This window comes from Pithys albifrons, chromosome 3, assembly GCF_047495875.1.
Source record: "Pithys albifrons albifrons isolate INPA30051 chromosome 3, PitAlb_v1, whole genome shotgun sequence".
In the NCBI taxonomy this organism is placed as follows: Eukaryota; Metazoa; Chordata; class Aves; order Passeriformes; family Thamnophilidae; genus Pithys; species Pithys albifrons.
In genome coordinates, this window is record NC_092460.1 from 27,090,586 (window position 1) to 27,099,201 (window position 8,616).

General features: G+C 38.1%; 1 long non-coding RNA gene across 1 annotated transcript; it reads right to left on the reverse strand.

Annotated features, from left to right (window-relative positions):
- Positions 1-2,548: 2,548 nt before the first annotated feature.
- LOC139670027 (uncharacterized) lies at positions 2,549-8,404 on the reverse strand. The gene is made up of 3 exons (XR_011697385.1): positions 8,300-8,404; positions 7,313-7,574; positions 2,549-4,025 (listed from the first exon to the last, which is right to left on the reverse strand). It is a non-coding gene; the product is annotated as an uncharacterized lncRNA (long non-coding RNA).
- Between the last annotated feature and the right edge of the window lie 212 nt (positions 8,405-8,616).

Consider the following 8,616-nt stretch of genomic DNA (forward strand, 5'->3'; position numbering starts at 1 on the left):
AAGACATAGTAATATGACTCATTTAAGTCTCAGCCTTAAGGGATGAGATATTCCAAGCTTCCCTCCAATTTTTTCATTCTGCTGTCACTATTTTTGGTATTAATTCTTAGAGGATTATATAATAATGAAACTATTCATGGTATTAATTCTTCGGGTATTATATAGTAATGAAATTAAAGGGAATAAATTACATATATAGGAACTTTGGATAGATAATATCTAAACCCCACACACTTTGCTCTCAGTTACCTCAAGACATTTACGAATTTAGGCAAATAGTGAACATCTAAGAGCATTTCCTTCTCAAAGTCTTTGTGTTTGGTTAGTGTCTGGGGGAGAAGGATGGGAGACAGGCAAAGTTTGCTTTGCCTTTGCTTTTCCACATGCAGTTTCCAGCTGCACAGAAATTCCTTCCTGGGGTTACAATGTGACCTACACCTCTTTTGGCAACAGCACCCCTGATTAAGTCGTGCCACTTTAGCTGCTCAAATGTTCAGTCATGGCCTGAGTGTAGCCCTGCTGCATGTTCCAGGATTTTTGATGGGACAGGGGGTTATCATTCTTTTGCTGACTGCTGGAAAGAAAATCTTCAAAAGTCAATGACTATGCCACTGGCAACTCTACTGCCCAATCACTATAGAGGTATATAGTATTGATGATAACATGATGCACACTTCTTAGCTTTTTAATCATACTCTCCTCTTGATTTAAAATAAAAGGATGATTCTTAATTACATCTATGACCAGAAACCGTATTTTACAATCTAAAAAAAAGTACATAAGGTGATGAATATTCCTCTAATTATTAGAAGCTGAGATGCATGCCTGTGGTTTTTGGTTCCATGCCATCTCTCCCTCAAAATATCTCAACCCAGTGGCCATTGCTGGACAGACCCTGAAGTATCATAGCCAACTCCTTCAGTACAATGGGCTGAAGAAGGTTTAGCTGTAAGATCAGAGGCTGTGGTTCACATGTATCAATGGATGTCTATTGATTTAGGATGTTACATGGCTGGGGCAGTCCATTCTCTGTGTCCCTCTGACAGATTTGAGAGAAAAGTGTACATGCTAAAATTTTTACTTCCTGCTCCTTTACACTGATGTGGCAATCGGTAAGGCTTGAGATTTACAGAATCCAAAATGTTGCATACTGACACACTGGAAAAACTACAAGTGTTAAGACTGATACCAGCTTTTGTATCTGTTGACATCTTTTATTTTAAATTTGTATATTAATAGAGGAGTCAAAATGAGGCTTCAACTGTGTTGGTATGAACCCTTGGACATTCTGGTAAGGAGAGGAAAACAGTTATATATCAGGCATATTTTAGTTGTATTTCCTATGAAATCATTAATGTGCTGTAACACCTCTTAGAAACGTTTCTACCAAACACTGCTGTATTCTGCCCCTCTCTGATTAGAACCTTAGTACCTATTTTGCCCTATGTTTGGAACAGTGTGAGTACTGTGCAGCCATACAATACTGTGCCAAAACATGCTTCTTAACTCACATGTGTATTTCCATCCTAAATCAAACGTATAGCAAGCAGAGTTTGCCCCTACATTGGAGAGCTGTGTCAAAAGAAGCCATGTATTACAGTCACAAAAACCTGACCTCCAGATCTGTGGAGCTGCATATCTATGATTTTCCAGTTCTTGAATAAATTTTAAAATAAACCAGTCTGTAAACACAGGGGAAAATCTAACTGTGGTGTTATGAAGCTGTGCAATGCAACACTCCAGATTTATTTTCTTCACAACTCTGTAGAACTGTGGGCAATATGTAACTAACTAATACCTAATTTATTTCTTGTGCTTCTATTCAAAAAAGTCATACCCCACAGTAATATTTCAGTAATCTACAGAATAATGAATTTTAATGTGTTTTTTGAAGGTATCATTCAATATTTCAGCATAGGGTCAAGGATTATGGTTCATGCATCAGAGACATACTCTGGAAGTAAAGACAACTGGATTAACTTTAACGCACATATATCTCTCAATATAGATATACAGATATAGCTATATAGATATCACATATTTTCCTGGGAAAAATAGTGAATATATAACTCTGTTTGCATTTTCACAGAAATTGCATTTTCTTGTCCCATGGGTTGTTGTGAGGGACCTCAAAGACTGAGACATCTCACATACTGTTGTAATGGAACTCATATAGAATATGCAGAAGACAGATATCCTAAATGTTAAAATGAAGCTGGAACTCAAAAGTAATTTCTAATTTGCCATTATTGTCATCCAGTAAAAGATTAAAATCATGGAATGTTGCAATTTTTTTCCTGGTCTCAAGTAATAACTCAGTGTATTTTTATCCTGAGAGGCAACTCACAGCTAATTACATCATTTTCACTTCAGATTTTGACCAAAACAAAGTTTCCCCAAGTTGTTACTCTTACAGATATTATACTCTATTATGAAAAACATAGCAAGGATACTTACAAGTCAGATTATCGACAAATATGGCTCAGGATAACTCCATCATAGCAGCTAAACTAGACCAGACTAGAATTCCTGACAGTCTGCCCTAGTGTCCCTACTCACAGTTTCAGTTACTGAAAGCTTGGTTCACATATACAAAATACATCATTTTATTTCTTATTTTCTTCTTTATTAATTACAGGTGAGTGACAAAATGAGAAGAATTAATATAAAACCATACCTGAATAGTACCAATATCAAGCAATGAACACTATTCCTTTTCCCTTGAAAAAAATCAACAACAAAAATAGGAGCAGTCAAAAATATTTGTTAGCTTAAAAAAACCCCACCATTTTCTGGTAAAATCAGATAGTTATGATGAAACTGCATAACAGCAATTCTGCAGTTGCCCACTGATTTGTAAAATTTGTAGAAGACAAGACAGAAGTTGCTTTAAATTATTTATAGTTATCCAATAGGCCAGTACAGAGTTTTTCCATTCCGTAATTTTCTACAGTTTTGCCCACATATGAATGCTAAATAGTTCAAGTTAATGATTCCTGCTCTTCCCACTGGAATGATATAAGGCCAACATCTGTTGACAGTTTTGAGTGCATTTGCTAATGTTTTTATTTCCTTTTCCTACCTAATTTCTGTTACATACATTATTTTCTATCATAAAAAAAATCATCTATTATCAGTATGTGTTTCCAGTACCTGCAAACAGCAGGAGCCTTCACTCTCCAATACTTTTTTTGCGAATGTATTTATTGTTAATATTCCATTTCAGTCTTTTCATTCCTTTACTCACATTTTGCCACATTTCTTCCTAATATTGCTGTATTCCTGTTGCAGCCTTTAAGATTTCCCACCAGTGTTGTGCTAGCTCTGTGCTGACTTCTCTACAGCAATCACATCCCAACAGCACTACAGACTTGTGTGACATCAGAGTCATGCAGGAGTCATATCAGATATACCACACTCTTCCTGTTTGATTGCCTATGATGCACAGTAGCTGAAGCACAGGGTTATATTAAGAAAAATGCCTAAGGACTTTTAGAGGAAATAGGGGGAGTTGAAGAAAACCAATATTTCAAATAAAAGGGTCTCTTCCACTTCAATAAGGTAGACAGAAAAAAGAAACTATGTTAGTGATATTTCAAGCCACTGAAATTTGAGTGATTCAGACTTACAAGTAAGCAACCATTACCTATCATATATATATATTAATCTTGATAAAAGCAAGATTTCCATCCTTCCCGGTTCAGGCTGCAGTCCTGTGGCCATCACCATCTTGGCAGAGGATGGAAAGAGGCAGATGTACATCTATGCTTTGGGTTCCATAAGAAGTGGTGTATTGGAAGTGAAGAATACAGACAACTTTGGGCTCCCTCTGTAACCTGCTCAGCCAAGGTTGTTGCTGTATGTCAGGGTAAAAGTCCTTCCTCTCAGCTTGCATAGGGAGCATGGTTTAGCTCAGTGTGGAGAAGGGGAAAAGAAAGTAATAGCCGAGGTAGAAACACTCTCTCTGTTTGGCCAGACTAGAGCCTGGGGATCAAAAAGGCTGGACACATTTCAAGTAGATTGCTCTGCAAGAAGGAAAGGACTGCTTAAGGAAATGGGCTGATTTCAACAGATTCTAATACTCAACACAAAATGAGAAGGAGGGGAGGAAAAAAAATATAAGAAAAACCTTATTTGACCAATCTGTAATTCTTTCCCAGTGGATTTAAAATGTTTAGATGCAAAGAGGTATCCCTGGGTAGTCTACCATAGACTAAACATGGAAACAAATTTAGCTTGCCTACAGTGGTTCACTCTAGCACATTATTAAACAACTGATTGCTCTGTTTTACTTGTTAATAAATGTATATAAATATTAAAAATAAAACAGAGACATTATAAAGTCTGCACACAAAAGCATACAGCAAGGGGGAAGAGTAAACCATGTTAATTGGACAATATAGAGAAACTGGACAACAAGGTATTTCCATAATTTTCTTATTTGGAATCATATAGAAAATCATTACAAACACAGAAAATGCCCTGTCTTTTAGATTTTGTTCCAGGGCTTGCTATTGCAGAACAGTTTCCCAAATATCAAGTAAAAATAAGCTAAAGTAAGAATAATTATAATTATTACAATTTATTTTTCCATTCAGCCACACTAGCGCTAACTGGCACGTTAGGACGGGAGTTGATTATGCAGCTTTGGTGGTTTGTATCCAAACATAAAATGAGATGTCTTGCAGAATGATATAAAGGGGATTTAACTTTGCTCAGTCAAATTTCAGTAAAATAAACAGATACGGAAGGTCAAATGAATTAAAGGTACTGTGTCACTAACAAAACTATATTGCTGCACAAGGTTTGCATTTTTAAGTGCTTGTTTATTCCTGTGACAACATGAGCCACACTAATCTTTAAAACCCTTTATGAAAGATAGAAAAAAAATAAGGGGGCAGGGGGGCAGGGGGGAAGAATAAGAATATTCAGAATGAAGAACAATAAGGCTTTCATTTAAAAAAAAATCCAATTTTCATTTGCTGTTTAGTCCATGTGAGAAAAACACCTTTGTTTAAGAGGCTTAAAGGCATAGGAAAAAAAGGCAAAGTATTGTGTTTTTTTTTTTTTATTTTGGAAAAGAGAGTTACTCAGTTCAATGTGATGGGGTGAAACTTCTACTGGAGCTGTTGTTAGAGTCCAGTCCTTCCGTGGGAGGCGGGCAGTATGCGCAAGGGACAAAGATGGCACAAGAGCTGCAGGGGAAGGGCACCCAGCCTCTCTCTCTGGTGTTGGCACTGAATAGCAAATTCATTGCTAGAAAAACTCCAGGACAGCATATTGTCTGTTGGTCACATGGATACATGGAAATTGCAGCAATTCCCTGCTGTCTCTAACACAGCTTTTTGGAAGCTGTTTAATAACAGAGTCACAGCAGCTCTCCAAAAGACACAGCTTTAATATCTCAAGCAGGCTTTTTTACAACAGAAAACAAAGGGAAACACAAGTGAAAGAGGAAAGAACAAGGGAGGAAAGGAAAAACACAAACCAGGCTGCTGTGCTTCTGCTGCCCACCTATCTTTCTGCAGTTTGGATAAAATTGCAGGTCAAGATTAGGGGCATCAGAGAGGCTGAAAAGCCCATTTGCTCATGATTTAGCTCCTCAGTGAGGCTTACTCTACAGTATATCTCTTTTTTCCCTGTAACAGCAAAGATAGTTGGGTCTTAGAGCATGTCCTCCCCTCAAATACTCCCTTTCCCTTGAAGTCCCTGACTGGTAATGTGATTTGTCCTAAGAACACCAGGTGAGAATTGCAGGAGGAACTGTCTGGATGCTCATGTAATTAATGTGTTCCAGAGATGGGGTAGCTGTGATGATTGTGATTGTTCTTGTTACACAGTGGCTTGAAAAGAGTACAAGATGCTGCTGGAGACTGGGCCAGCTGGGCAAACCGATCTCCCAAGGTTGCAGACATCTTCCAGGTGGATCCCACCCCAGCAGGGATGCCTACAGGGTACATACAGCCCTAAAATGGGAACACTCGCTTTTGGATGGTAGAGTAAAAGTGATAGGATCCAGCCACATACGGAGATAAAATCCTACAGTAGCTCCATAGGTGCTTTGCTGCTTTGCAATCATGCTTTCTGCAAGGCCAAAGGCCATAAATCTGCCCATTTCCAGTTGAATCTGGTCATGTTATAACCCTTTAGACCCGATTATATTATACACTGCATTTGCAATATTTACATACTGTATTAACAATAAATCTAGTCACAATCATCCACATAATCAGTGTCATACTTCTTCCACCTGACTGAGAGTGTTCTCTCTACTACTCTGCCACAGCCTCACTGAGTCTACTCTCACATTTTTCTTCTTTACTGGACATGATTTCAGCATAGTCCTTGGGGCTTATCACTGGGTCTTGCGTTCTTGAAAAAGCTGTCATTTTGCATTTAATTTTTACTCATCTCTCCAAATTGTTTTATGTAACAATCTGGCCTGTACACTGATCACCTTGAACAACTTAGAGCATAGGCCTTGGCACAACAGAATCTAATTTTTTCTGCTTACAAGGACATTCCTTATCTTCTCTAAGGAATGAAAGTCTGTATACTGGGCGCTAAAGGTATTAGAATGCTTTTCCTAAGATTAATTTTATTAATGCCATTGTCCTTTTTAAACAATATGAAATTCTATAATTCAGGACTCTTTACTTGACACACATTCTCAGGGGAAATGAGCATAAAACAATTCAGACATGTCTGATGTGTCTGTCAGGCTGTAGGAGAAAATGCACTGCAGTTAAAAATTCTGGTGTCTTCTGTGACAAAGCCTAAATCTTGCAAGTTTGGTGCAAGGACTTAAAATCTGTTAGAAAACAGCTTCTGTGTCAGTGACATGTTGATTTTATCCTCATTAAATAGGTATGTGAAATGTCATGGTGCATATTTAATAAAGATGGATTTGGTTTCAACAGCAAAGTTTTCTGAAAGGTCTAATTTGCTATGAATGGGTGTCTGCTATAAGAATCAGGGGGTTGCCTTCCTCTAATCCCAGCAGCCTAGATGTCCAAATCAAGAATACAGAAGACAGTTCAAATGCACTGTGAAGAAATTCTCAGACACATGTACTGGATCCCAAACCTGTATTAGATCAGAAATGATCACGAGGAGGAATTGGGGAGTTAAGGTGGTCCAGTCACGTAGATTGGAAACAAAGAATGTCCTACTGGGGAGTGAGCAAAGAGCTAATCAGATTGGAAGATCAGGATCTGGGATTCACTGTGACTTACTGTAGGAGAAGGTGAAGTCCTGAGATAAAGTGGGGAAAGCAAAGGACAAAGAGGCTGGAGAAGACACAGTGGGTTACCTTATATCTGAAATTTATCCAACTACTTGTCACTTCAGCCATCAAACAAATCCTGTTTGTGCTTCTCACCAGTACTCATCAGCAATCCTCTTCTGGGAGTGCTTTACTCAGAGGATGACAACCCATGACTAGTAGTGGCACTCCATTAACTCAAGTAGCAAAAATCTGTGCTGATACTGCAGTTGTTAGTCTGCCAAGGAAAATGAGGTACCATGATAAAATTCATCTCTTTCCAGCTTGTTTTCCTTTTTCTATCTTTTTTCTGTTTGAGAAAATAAATAAAGAATTTGTTAAAGAACATTACTGAGGTTGCTAAGTAAAGCAATTGAAATAGGAAATAGCAAGATCAAATAGATTATGCTTATTCTGTTAAATTAATTTTTCCTAATGTGATATTAGGAGCTTGTCTCCCCTGCTTATCCCATTGTGGTCTAATAAGTAATTAGCCCAAACCCATTTAGAGCAAAGGATATACTAATACAACATAAATATTTCTTCCAGTGTGTCTTTTTTCATGTCTTCACTACACAGGGTTATTTTGTGCTCTCTGAGTTAGTACAGTGGAAAAACAAGAATACAACTATGCAGTCACCCTGATTTATCTGTTTTGGACATTCTGCCTGCTGCCCTTGCATTTATTCTCAGTTAGTTTTTAGGCTGTGCACTCTGGTCACACACTCTTTCCATCTCTGTGTGGTATATAGAATATTTTGAAAGTGACTTACAGAACAATAATGCCATGGTAATTTCCTCAAATATCTAGAAAATATAAAGGACCCTTTGCTCATTCAGAGGAGTAGCTTAAGGCTGCCTAAGAAGAAAATGAAAAGCTAATCATACTTTTCAGAGGAAAATGGTGGCCCATATTTGCATCTTGGCTCACATTCCCTCTCTTTTTGAAACAAGTCTCAATGTTCCAGCTTATGTAAGCTATGGCTGAACCTGACAGATCACACTAGAGAGACAAGGTCTCGTATCAAAACTTACTGTTTTCAGAGGTTAAATTAATCCAGTATTAATCCAAGAAAAATACTGAAATTGTTGAAGAGTCTTAGCAGTTCCTAAGCCTTGCAGCTGCTCCACACAACTGATAGTCTGCACACGAGCAGAGTTGCAGCTGGAATCTTAAGGAGAAATCATTTATTAGCGAATTACAACAAAAGGTGTGCATCACAGTTGTGCTCTGTGGCGGGGGCTCTCAGTCTGGAGCTGACTGTTGTGGCCATGGGACCACAGTGTGGGAGGAGGCGAGGCTGGGCAGGGCAGGCAAACATGCCACTTGCTTCATTTTGTCCCCAGTTAGC